Source organism: Scyliorhinus torazame, unplaced genomic scaffold, assembly GCF_047496885.1.
Source record: "Scyliorhinus torazame isolate Kashiwa2021f unplaced genomic scaffold, sScyTor2.1 scaffold_1542, whole genome shotgun sequence".
Taxonomy (NCBI): Eukaryota; Metazoa; Chordata; class Chondrichthyes; order Carcharhiniformes; family Scyliorhinidae; genus Scyliorhinus; species Scyliorhinus torazame.
The window spans coordinates 1-11,880 of NW_027309269.1; positions in this window are offsets into that span (position 1 = coordinate 1).

Genomic DNA, 11,880 nt, shown 5'->3' on the forward strand with positions numbered 1-11,880 from the left:
TTTGGAGATGTACCATAGAAAGCATCTTATCTGACTGCATCACAGCCTGGTGTGGCAACTGCTTGACCAAAAACCGTAAGAAACTACAGAGAGTCATGAACACAGCCCAGTCCATCATGCAAACCTGCCTGCCATCATAGGATGTGGGCATCGCTGACTAGGCCAGCATTTATTGCCCAGTCCTAATTGCCATTCTTCAGAGGGCATTTAAGAGTCAACCACATTGCTGTGGGTCTGGAGTCACATGGAGGCCAGACTGGGTAAGGATGGCAGTTTTCCTTCCCTAAAGTTCATTAGTGAACCAGATGGGTTTTTACAACAATGGACAATGGTTTCATGGTCATCATTGGACTTTTAATTCCAGATTCTTACTGAATTAAAATGTCACCATCTGCCATGATAGGACTCGAACCCGAATCCCCAGAGAATTACCCTGGGTCTCTGGATTACTAATCCGGTGACAATACCACTGCGCCACAGTTTTCCCAAGAGTTTAATACATCGAGCTGGATTGGAAATCGCGGGATTTCCCAATGTAATGATCCTGTTTCTTGACCGGCAATGTCCGCCAGCATTATTGATGACAGGAAGTGGTGGATTGGCGGGAGTCGGGCCTGCTGATTACCTCAGTAGGCATCAGGTGGAGGCAGAGGCAGGATGACGCTGAGGTGGTCAACTTAAAATGCTATTTCCTTCACTGTTACTGATGCGACCATCAATTCACTCAAAGACACGAGGAGAAGTAAACCGTGGTTTTAATCAGCTTAGAACAGTGCCTGCCTTCGACTGGTACAATACTGGGAACTGCCTACAGGTCAGCTGCTCTTTATACTTCCTCTTAAGGGGAGGAGCCATTGGCGGAGCCCGTACATGCCCCAACACATCACCCTGTGGGTGAAGCCACACAATGGCCCATAGGTGGAGCCCACAGGGTTAACAACATAACACAACAGCAGAACGTATACAAATGCACTGGTGAATTATTAACACTATACATTCACCACATTCACCCCCTGTTAAAAAATGAAGTCCGGCGGGGGTGACGGGCTCATAGGTTCAGCCGGTCCAGCGCACGGATCATGCGCTGTGATCGCCGAAGCACTGGTGTTGCAGCCGGTCCGGGTGGCTGTGGAAGTGGGTCCGGTGCGGGCACAGGCGTGGACTCAGGGAGCGGCTCTTCTGGAGCTTCATTCCTGTGGACCGGCGTGGCTGGTGGGAGGGAGCGCGGGAGCCATATTGGGGTGGGGGCGCTGGACATGGTAGGTTGGATGGGATATTGTGTGGGGGCTGCGGTGGTGGTGGTGGAGCCTGCGGGCGCCACGTCCCGGAGAGAGACGGTATCTTGAAAATGAAATGAAAATGAAAATCGCTTATTGTCACAAGTAGGCTTCAAATGAAGTTACTGTGAAAAGCCCCTAGTCACCACATTCCAGCGCCTGTTCGGGGAGGCTGGTACGGGAATTGAACCGTGCTGCTAGCCTGCCTTGGTCTGCTTTCAAAACCAGAGATTTAGCCCTGTGCTAAACAGCCCATCGGGGTGTTCAACATAAGCATATTGTGGGTTGGAATGTAGGAGCTGGACCCTCTCTACCAAGGGGTCGGTCTTACGGCTCCGAACGTGTTTTCGGAGGAGGACTGGTCCCGGTATCTTCAGCCAGGACGGAAGTGAGGCCCCTGAGGTAGCTCCCCTAGGGAAAACAAACACGCGGTCATGAGGAGTCTGGTTTGTGGCCGTGCAAAGGAGGGACCTGATAGAGTGGAGCGCATCGGGGAGGACCTGCTGCCAGTGAGAAACTGGAAGATTCCTGGACCGCAGGGTCAGTAGGACGGTCTTCCAGACCGTCACGTTGTCCCTCTCCACCTGCCCGTTTCTCCTGGGGTTTTAACTGGTCGTTCTGCTCGAGGCAATGCCTTTACTGAGCAGGTACTGATGCAGTTCATCGCTCATGAACGACGAGCCCCGGTCACTGTGGACATAACTGGGGAAACCAAACAGGGTGAAGATACTATGCAGGGCTTTAATGACAGTGGGAGTGGTCATATCGGGGCAGGGGATGGCAAATGGGAAGTGGGAGAACTCATCTAATGATGTTGAGAAAGTATGTTTGGGCTTATTGGAGGTGAGGGGCCCTTTGAAATCAATACTGAGGCGTTCAAAGGGCCGGGATGCCTTTACCAGGTGGGCCTTATCCGGTCGATAGAAGTGCGGTTTACACTCCGCACAGATTTGGCAGTCCCTGGTCATGGTTCTGACCTCCTCGGTGGAGTAGGGCAGGTTGCGAGCCTTGATATAATGGGCGAGCCGGGTGACCCCCGGGTGGCAGAGGTCATTGTGGATAGCCCGTAGTCGGTCATCTTGCGCGCTGGCGCATGTGCCGCGGGACAGGGCATCTGGGGGCTCGTTGAGCTTCCCAGGACGATATACTATATCGTAGTTCTAGGTGAAGAGTTTGATCCTCCACCTCAAGATCTTATCGTTCTTGATTTTGCCCCACTGCGTATTGTCGAACATGAAGGCTACCGATCATTGGTCGGTGACGAGGGTAAACCTCCTGCCAGCGAGGTAGTGCCTCCAGTGCTGCACGGCTTCCATGATGGCTTGGCATTCTTTTTCGGCCTAGGAGTGTCGAATTTCAGAGGTGGTGAGGGTCCATGAAAAGAACACTACCGGCCTGCCTGCTTGGTTGAGGGTGGCAGCGAGAGCGACCTCCGATGCGTCGCTCTCCACCTGGAAGGGGATGGACTCGTCCACCGCGCGCATCGCGGCTTTGGCGATGTCCGCCTTGATGCAGCTGAAGGCCTGGCGGGCCTCAGTTGCCAGTGGAAAAATGGTGGCCTTAATTAGTGGGCGGGCTTTGTCCGCATGCTGGGGGACCCATTGGGCATAATAGGAGAAGAATCCAAGGCACCTCTTCAGGGCCTTGGGACAGTGAGGGAGAGGGAGTTGCAGGAGGGGGCACATATGATCAAGGTCGGGCCCTAGGACCCCCATTGTCCACGACGTAGCCGAGGATGGCTAGTCTGGTTGTGTGGAAAATTTATTTCTCCTTGTTGTAGGTGAGGTTGAGTTTTTGGGCGGTTTGGAGAAATCGGTGGAAGTTGGCGTCGTGGTCCTGCTGATCATGGCCGCAGATGGTGACATTGTCCAAGTACGGAAATGTGGCCCGCAGCCCATACTGGTCCACCATTCGGTCCATTGCTCTTTGAAACACCGAAACCCAATTCGTGATGCCAAAGGGGACCCGGAGGAAATGGAACAGGCGGCCGTCTGCCTCAAAAGCCGTGTAGTGGCGGTCCTCCGGGCGGATTGGGAGCTGGTGGGTATGCAGACTTCAGATCCACCGTGGAGAACACGTGGTAGTGTGTGATCTGATTTACCAAGACTGCAATCCGGGGAAGGGGGTACGCATCGAGTTGCGTGTACCGGTTAATGGTTTGGCTGTAATCAACTACCATCCAGAACTTTTCCCCGGTCTTGACGACCACCACCTGAACTCTCCGGGGGCTATTGCTGGCCTCGACGACTCCCTCCCGCAAGAGATGCTGGACCTCGGACCTAATGAACGTCCTGTCCTGCATGCTATACCGCCTGCTTCTGGTGGCGACTGGCTTGCAGTTGGCGGTGAGGTTTGTGAAGAGACGGGGAGGGTCGACTTTTCGGGTCGCGAGGCTGCATATGGTGAGTGGGGGTAGGGGCCGCCCGAACTTAAGAGTAAGGCACCTGAGGTTACATTGGAAGTCGAGTCCCAATAGGAGAGGAGCGCAGAGGTCTGGGAGCACATATAGTTTAAAATTAGCGTACTCAGCACCCTGTATCGCTATGGTTGCAGTAGTGCACCCTTGGATTTGCACCGAGTGTGACCCAGAGGTGAGGGAGATGGTTTGTTGCATCGGGAAAATTGGGAGCGAGCAGCGTCTTACCTTGTCTGGGTGAATAAATCTCTCTGTGTTCCCGGAGTCGAAAAGGCAGGACATCTCGTGCCCGTTAACCCGGACAGCCATCATGACAGCTCCGGAGGTGCTTGGGTCGCGACTGGTCCAGGGTGACCGCGCTGAGTTGCGGGTAGCCGGCGGCGTGATCAGAGGTGCTGGGGCGGCCCCGCGATGACTGTCCGTGTAGATCGTACGCGTCGAGCGGTGTAGCAGATGGCGGCCAAGATGGCGGCCCCCGTTGGTCGAGCGTGGCGGGTGGTGAGGAAGATGGCGTCCAAGATGGCGGCCCCCATGAGTTGTACATATTGTGAGGGGGCGGAGTCGGCAGACACGCTGCCACATTGCGGGGTTTGCAGGCCTGTGAGTCTGAGGAGCGGGTCTGTGAGTTAGAGTTCTTAGAGCTGGCGAGGCAGACCTTGGCAAAGTGTCCTTTTCGCCTGCAGCTGCTGCAGTTCGCGTTGCGGGCCGGGCAGTGCTGCAAAAATAGCAGGGTAGCCTCCCATGATGGGCGGGCGGCCGCGCGGCACAGGCCTGGGGTAGTCTCTGGTCGGAGGCCCACGAGGGGGTCGCGTGGTCGGCCGGGAACGCAGTAAGGCTCTGAAAAGCAACCTCCAGAGAGGTGGCTAACTTTACCGTGTCGTCCTGTCCTGGGCCCCTTTTTCGAGCAGGCGCTGTCTCACATAATTTGACCGGACTCCCGCCACGTAGACGTCTCGGACGGCGAGCTCCATGTGCCGAGTGGCCGTAACGGCCTGGTAATTACAGTTGCGTGCGAGGGCTTTGAGGTCGTGTAGGTAGTCATCTGGCAACTCCCCGGGGCGCTGGCGGCGAGTGGTGAAGATGTGTCGCGCGTAGACCTCGTTCACAGGCCGTATGTAGATGTGTTAGAGCAGCGCGAGGGCATCTGTATAGGAGGCGGCCTCGTCAAGCTGGACTGAAATGCGATGGCTCACCCGTGCGTGGAGGAGGCTCAGCTTCTGTTCATCAGTGACAGATGGCGTGGACGACGCGGCGAGGTCGGGCCTTGAAGCATCGAAGCCAGTGCGAAAATATTTATTTCGCCTCCACGGCCTGCGGATCGAGTTCTAGTCTGTCAGGTTTGAGGGCTGATTCCATAGTTGTATTTAAGCTAATTAAATTGATGCAACCATCAATTCACTCAAAGACACGAGGAGATGTAAACCGTGGTTTTAATCAGCTTAGAACAGTGCCTGCCTGGACTTCTGGTGGCGGCAATGAGTGAGTGAGCCGCACATTCGGGGGCTCTCACTCCGGCGGGATTTGAGGACCTGGTTCCCCGGTTTTGCGGGGCTATGAAAGGACGGCCATGGGGGGCTAAGGAGCGAGCAGAGCTGCATGGAATTGCGGGAGAGCAGAAAGCAGCGCAAACGGGAGAGGAAGGGACAAAGGCATGGTGCAGGGGAAGCTGACCCGGGAACAAAGATGGCGGACCTGCGGACCTCGGACCCGGCGATCCAGCAGGTGCTAGAAAACATGCTGCAGGTGATAAAGAGCAGTTTTGAGTCGTTGAAGCGGGATAACTTGGACCCACTTCAGAAGGCAGTGGATTAGCTGAACCAGAGACTGGATGCCCAGGACAAAAAAGTTAAGGAGCTGGGGGAGGCGGTGGAGGAGCAGGCGGACGCGCAGACAATTGCTGCGCTAGAAGTCGACGGGTTGAAGGAGAGACAGAGAAGACTGCTGGACAGAGTAGAGGAGCCCGTAGACAAAATCTGAGGATCATCGGCCTCCCGGAGGGGGCGGAGGGAGCTGATGCCACAGCGTTCGTGGCGGACCTGTTGATGCAGCTGATGGGGGCTGAAGCCTGTCCACGACCGCCGGAGCTGGAGGGGGCACACAGAGTACAGGTGAGACAGGTGCGCCCAGGGGGGCCCCCCCGTCCGATGGTGATTAGGTTCCACAGGTTTGTGGAGAAGGAGCGGGTGTTGCAGTGGGCAAAGAGCGCTAAGAGCAGCACGTGGAATAACAGTGTCCTTCGCATTCACCAGGACCTAAGCCAGGAGGTGGCCAGGCGGCGAGCAGCCTTTAAACAAGTTAAGGAGGTGTTGTTCAAAAAGCACGTGAAGTTTGGTCTGCTCTTCCCGGCCCGTCTTTGGGTTACGCATCAGGGCCAACACCACTACTTCTCCGGGCCCGAAGAATCGATGGACTTTGTGAGGGATCAGGGGCTGGTCTCGAAAAAAGGACCCACGGACGCAAGCTAGGGTCCGGGAATTACTGGTTGAAGGGGCGCCTACTGTGCCTGGACTGCAGGTCGACTGTTTACTGCTTTAAAGGTGCCTTGTGGTGTATTTTGTGAGGACAGTTTTTGCCTGTGGGGGATGTGGGGGGAGGGTATCCCCCCCGTGGGGGTGTGGGGGGAGAGTATCCACCCCCCCCTTTCGAATGGTCTTTTTCCTTTTTTCTGTTTTTGTTTCTCTCCTTTTTTTTCCTGTTGTGGTGGGTACCTTTTGTTGGGCTCTCTGAGTGCGCTGGAGCCTGTATTGTAACAAAAGGGTGGCCGGTCAGTAATGGGGATTAAAGATGTTGGTTGGGGGCTTTTGTTTCATTTATGTCTATGGTTTTCATGTTTGTTCCGGATGGGGGATGTACGGGTACTGGGTTATTGCGGTGTTATATATATATATATATATTTTTGGGTGCTCAGAAAGGGACGTGGGTTGACACTTTTCTGTGTACACAGCTGGGACTGTATTGTACCCGGAGCAGCCTCGCGTTGCTGTTTGATGTTTACATCTTGGTTGATCTTTCCCATCTTAGTGAGACTGCTCCAGTGGGTCGGAGTGGCGGATGGTGTGCTGGGGAGTGGGGAGATGAGGTCGGGGAAACAATGGAAGTGAGACAAGGGGGTGCTGGAGCAATGAGTCACCGGGCTAGCAGATTGGCTAGTCAAGGGAGTCAGGTGGGGGGGGAGAATACAGCCAGTGAATGGCAGGGGTGGGGTTATCGGGGATGTTGCTGGGGGGGGGGGGGAGGAGGGGGAGTTATTTTGCTGACGTGGGGGGGATCTGAAGTAGGTAATGGAAAGGAGGTCGGGGGTGGAGGCAGCCAAGAGGCGAGCCAGGAATGGCACGGCGCATGGGCCGGGCCCAAGAAAGGTTATGGCTGACCGGCAGCGGGGTGGGGGGGGTGGGGGGGAGGTTGTGCCCCTCAACCAGGCTGATCACCTGGAATGTCAGAGGACTAAATGGGCCAGTTAAAAGGGCACGTGTGTTCGCGCATTTGCGGGCTCTAAAGGCGGACATAATTATGTTGCAGGAGACACATCTGAAAGTGTCTGACCAGACTAGGCTAAGGAAGGGCTGGATCAGCCAGGTTTTCCACTCGGACTTGGATTCTAAGTCCAGGGGGGTAGCAATTATGATCAATAAGCGGGTTCAATTTGAGGGGGAGGGCGTAGTCGCAGACGGCGGGGACAGATTCCTTATGGTAAGGGACAAGCTGGAGGGGAGAAGAGTGGTGCTGGTGAACATATATGCGCCGAACTGGGATGACGTTGACTTCATCAAAAGAGTGCTGGGGAAGATCTCGGACCTAGACTCACGTAAGTTGATAATGGGGGGGGGGGACTTTAATACTGTCCTTGACCCGGGGCTGGACCGGTCATGTCCCAGAACGGGCAGACTCCCAGCAATGGCAAGGGAGCTGAAAGGGTTCATGGAGAAAATGGGGGCTGTGGACCCATGGAGAGCCAGATAGCCGACGGGAAGGGGCTACTCGTTTTATTCGCGTGTTCATAAAGTATATTCTAGGATTGATTTTTTTATCGTGAGCAGGGACTGTGTAGGGGAGGTAAAGAATACGGAATACTCGGCAATCACTATCTCGAACCATGCCCCGATACGGGGGAGGTTTCAGCAGCGACTCTGTGGGAGGCGCTGAAGGCAGCAGTGAGGAGGGGAGCTGATCTCAATTCGGGCTCACAGGGTCAGGGCGGACATAGCAGAAATGGACAGATTGGTTAGGGAAATTCACCGGATAGACGAGGAGCATGCGGGTCCCCGGGGGAGGATCTATTCAGGGAGAGACGGAGATTGCAGGCGGGACTGGGGGTGCTATCCACGAGTAGGGCCGTGGAACAACTTAGGAGTGGTGTATGAGCATGGGGAGAAGGCCAGTAGATTGCTAGCGCAGCAACTCAGGCAGAGGGAGGCGACCAGGGAAATAAGTAGAGTGGCCGATGGGGAGGGGAGCAGAGTGGAGGACCCGGCAGGACTGAATAAGGTATTTCGGGACTTATATAGTAAGCTGTACATTTCAGAACCCCCGGAAGAGCCGGAGGAGATGAAAAGGTTCCTGGATGGACTGACCTTCCCAAAAGTAGGCAGGGGACTAGTGGACGGGCTGGGGGCCCCGATTAGAGCGGAGGAGGTATTGGGGGGCCTAAAGGCCATGCAGTCGGGGAAAGCCCTGGGACCGGATGGATACCCAGTAGAGTTTTACAAGAAGTTCTTGGAGATAGTGGGACCGGTCCTGACAAGGGGTTTTAATGAGGCAAGAGACAGAGGGACCCTGCCACCGACGATGTCGCAAATCACCATCTCGCTGATACTGAAGCGGGACAAGGACCCGGAATCCTGCGGGGGGTGGTGGAACATAGGGTCTCTCTCTATGCGGACGACCTGCTCCTGTACGTGTCGGACCCACTGACCGGGATGGAAAATATACTGGAAACATTGAGGAAGTTCGGCCGATTTTCAGGGTACAAATTAAATATGGCCAAGAGTGAGATGTTTGTGGTGCAGGCAAGGGGCCAGGAGAATAGACTGAAGGAGCTGCCATTTAGGCTGGCTGGGGAAAGTTTCCGGTACTTGGGGATACAGGTGGCACGAGACTGGGGCAGGTTGCATAAGTTAAATTTGACTAGGGTGGTGGAACAAATGAAGAGGGAGTTTCGGAGATGGGATGCTCTCCCGTTGTCACTGGCGGGGAGGGTGCAGACTGTAAAGATGACAACCCTCCCTAGATTTCTGTTCGTCTTCCAGTGCCTCCCGATCTTTATCCCGATTACGTCTAAACAGCACACCCTCAACAGATTTTACAATATAGGAGCATGGTGCTGCTTGTCATATTACAGTTGCAGTGTTCGTTGTCTGACCTGGACTTTTTCTTGTGCTTGTGGTATCGATTTTGTATGTCACCTGCCTTGAAAACTGGTTTGTCTGTTTGTTTTGGAGCAAATATGAATTTGTGAATTTCATTGTCATGACATTTAGTTTGTCTGAACAATGCCCATGATATGTTTTGGACTGTGCTGTTACATTGTCCTTCATGTGCAGAGTTGTACCATGTTGTACAGGTTGTTGTTTCGTTGTTATTTTTGTTGTGCTTGGTGACTGGTCCTTGTGGGTAATTTGAGTAATTCTCAAAGTTATTGGTATCAGTGTCCTTTGTGGTATCTGGGGCGTCATTCTCCGACCCCCCGCCGGGTCGGAGAATGGCCGTTGGCCGCCATGAATCCCGCCCCCGCCCCCGCCAAAGTCTCCGGTACCGGAGATTGGGCGGGGACGGGAATCGGGCCGCGCCGGTTGGCGGGACCCCCCGCTCAATTCTCCACCCCAGATGGGCCGAAGTCCCGCCCAGAAATTGCCTGTCCCGCCGGCGTGAATCAAAGCTGGTATTTTCCAGCGGGACCAGGCGGCGTGGGCGGGCTCCGGGGTCCTGGGGGCGGCGTGGGGCGATTTGGCCCTGGAGGTTGCCCCCACAGTGGCCTGGCCCGCGATCGGGGCCCACCGATCCGCGGGCGGGCCTGTGCCGTGGGGGTACTCTTTCCCTTCCGCCTCCGCCACGGTCTCCACCATGGCGGAGGCGGAAGAGACTCTCCCCACTCCGCATGCGTGGGAAACTGTCGGCGGCCGCTGACGCTCCCGTGCATGCGCCGCATTTCCGCGCCAGCTGGCGGGGCAACAAACACCATTTCCGCCAGCTGGCGGGGCAACAAACGCCATTTCCGCCAGCTGGCGGGGCGGAAATCCCTCCGGCGCCGGCCTAGCCCCTCAATGTTGGGGCTCGGCCCCCAAAGAGACTTCGCGATGCCCATCTGATTGGCGCCGTTTTATGCACCAGTCGGCGGACATCGCGCCGTTGGAGAGAATTTCGCCCCTGATGTTTCATTGAGCTTTATGGTTTGAGGTTTCTGTGAATGATCTGATGTTGCATTGTTCTTGGTGACATCAGTCATTTCTGGTTGATTTGATTCCTCATTGATTCCTTGGTGCTCCTCTCCTGGAATCATTTCTGGTTGATCTGATTCATCTTTGATCTCTTGGTGCTCCTCTTCTGGAGTCAACATCTTCAAGATTTCAGTTTCTTGTAGGTTGTCAAGAGTAGATGAGGTCTTAATTGATGAGGTCTCACTGGATGTGGTCTCACTGGACTCATGAGTAGTTTCATTTTGATTGTTAAGTGCTTCTGTGTAGTCGAGCTGAGATCTGTCAGTCTCGCTGTGATCTTGCACATCTTATATGGTGATTGTGATCACTTTGTCACTATTCTCACATACAGTGGGTAGACTTTCATTGTCTTTTTAGTAGTTGTTTAAATGAGGTGGATGGACCTTCATAGTCTTCTTCGTGCATGGTTGTCACTCTGGAGGCTTTAATTGCTTCCATTCTGGAGTCTGTCAACGATCTCTCTGTAGAGGCTTCCATCACTGTCTGTGTGGCGTCTTCCATCGCTCTCTGTGTGGAGTCGTGCAGTGTTCTCTCTGTGGAGATGATCAGCGCTCTCTCTACGGAGCCGTTCTGTACTCTCCTAGTGGCGTGGTTTTCTTCTTGGCTATTTGACAGGTTGTTGTCATCCAATGTATCAACGATCTGCCATTCCATCATGGTATTGGATTCATCTACCATGAGTAGAGTCGTATTGAACTTTTCAACTGTGTTGCTGATCATCATATCCAAATAACTCAGCCATGTCTGAGTAGTAATCTACAATAAACAAAGCATCTTCTTTAGTTTTGGATTTGCTAATGTGCTTTTCATGTTGGATGCTGCAAACTGCTTATTCCAGGGTGCTGCGAAAGTTATTTTCAACAGTTGATTGAAATTCAAGCAATGTTCTGCCTTTCGAGGTGAAAATTTGGGTTTTGTAGCTTTAAAACTCTTATTTTTAATTTTCAGGCAGTTTCCCTTTAAGTGAGCATGGTCTGAGTCTTCTGACATCATGATGCTCATGACGTCATGCGTAATCATCGATTGCGCATGTGCAAATCAATTTTCATCCTGAGTGCGCTCCTTTTTCAACTGCGCTTGCCCAGCTTTTTGCGCATGCGCAGAATGGAATTTTGCGGGTTTGCTTCTTTTCTGGATGTGCACATGTGCGTACTGCTCTCGCTCAAGATGGATGCCGTTCAAAACGTGCATCTTCTTCACTTTCAACATTGCCTCTACCTCGTGGTGAGTTTTCGCGCCGTTCTTTCTTTGAATAAATTCAAGGTATTGATTTTTTTTTGTTCATGCGATATGCACTTTTCTATCACGGTTTTTAGAGTTAGTCATTTTTTTGTAAAAGTGATTCCCTTAAACTTTCATCTCAGAGTCCATCAACTAATTGATCCCTGATCATTGAATCTCGTAAATCAGCAAAATTGCAGGCTTGTGCTAGTAACTTGAGGTCTGTAACAAAAATTAGTGATTGGCTCGCTGTGTCTCTGGGACCTACTACAAAATTTAAATCTTTCCAGGATCTCATTAGGCTGCATTTTGCAGTGGTCGTCAAATTTTGCGATTATCACATTAAATTTAGTTTTGTCTTCTTCTTCCAAGTAATTAAAGGATTTATAGATCTCTACAGCTTGCTGACCTGCCAGGGACTGTAGCTGTGCTATTCTTTTTGCTTCAGAGGCTGTATTAAAGTCACTAGCTTCCATATATATTTGGAACTGCTGTTTAAACATTTTCCAGTTACTACTTACATTACCGGTAG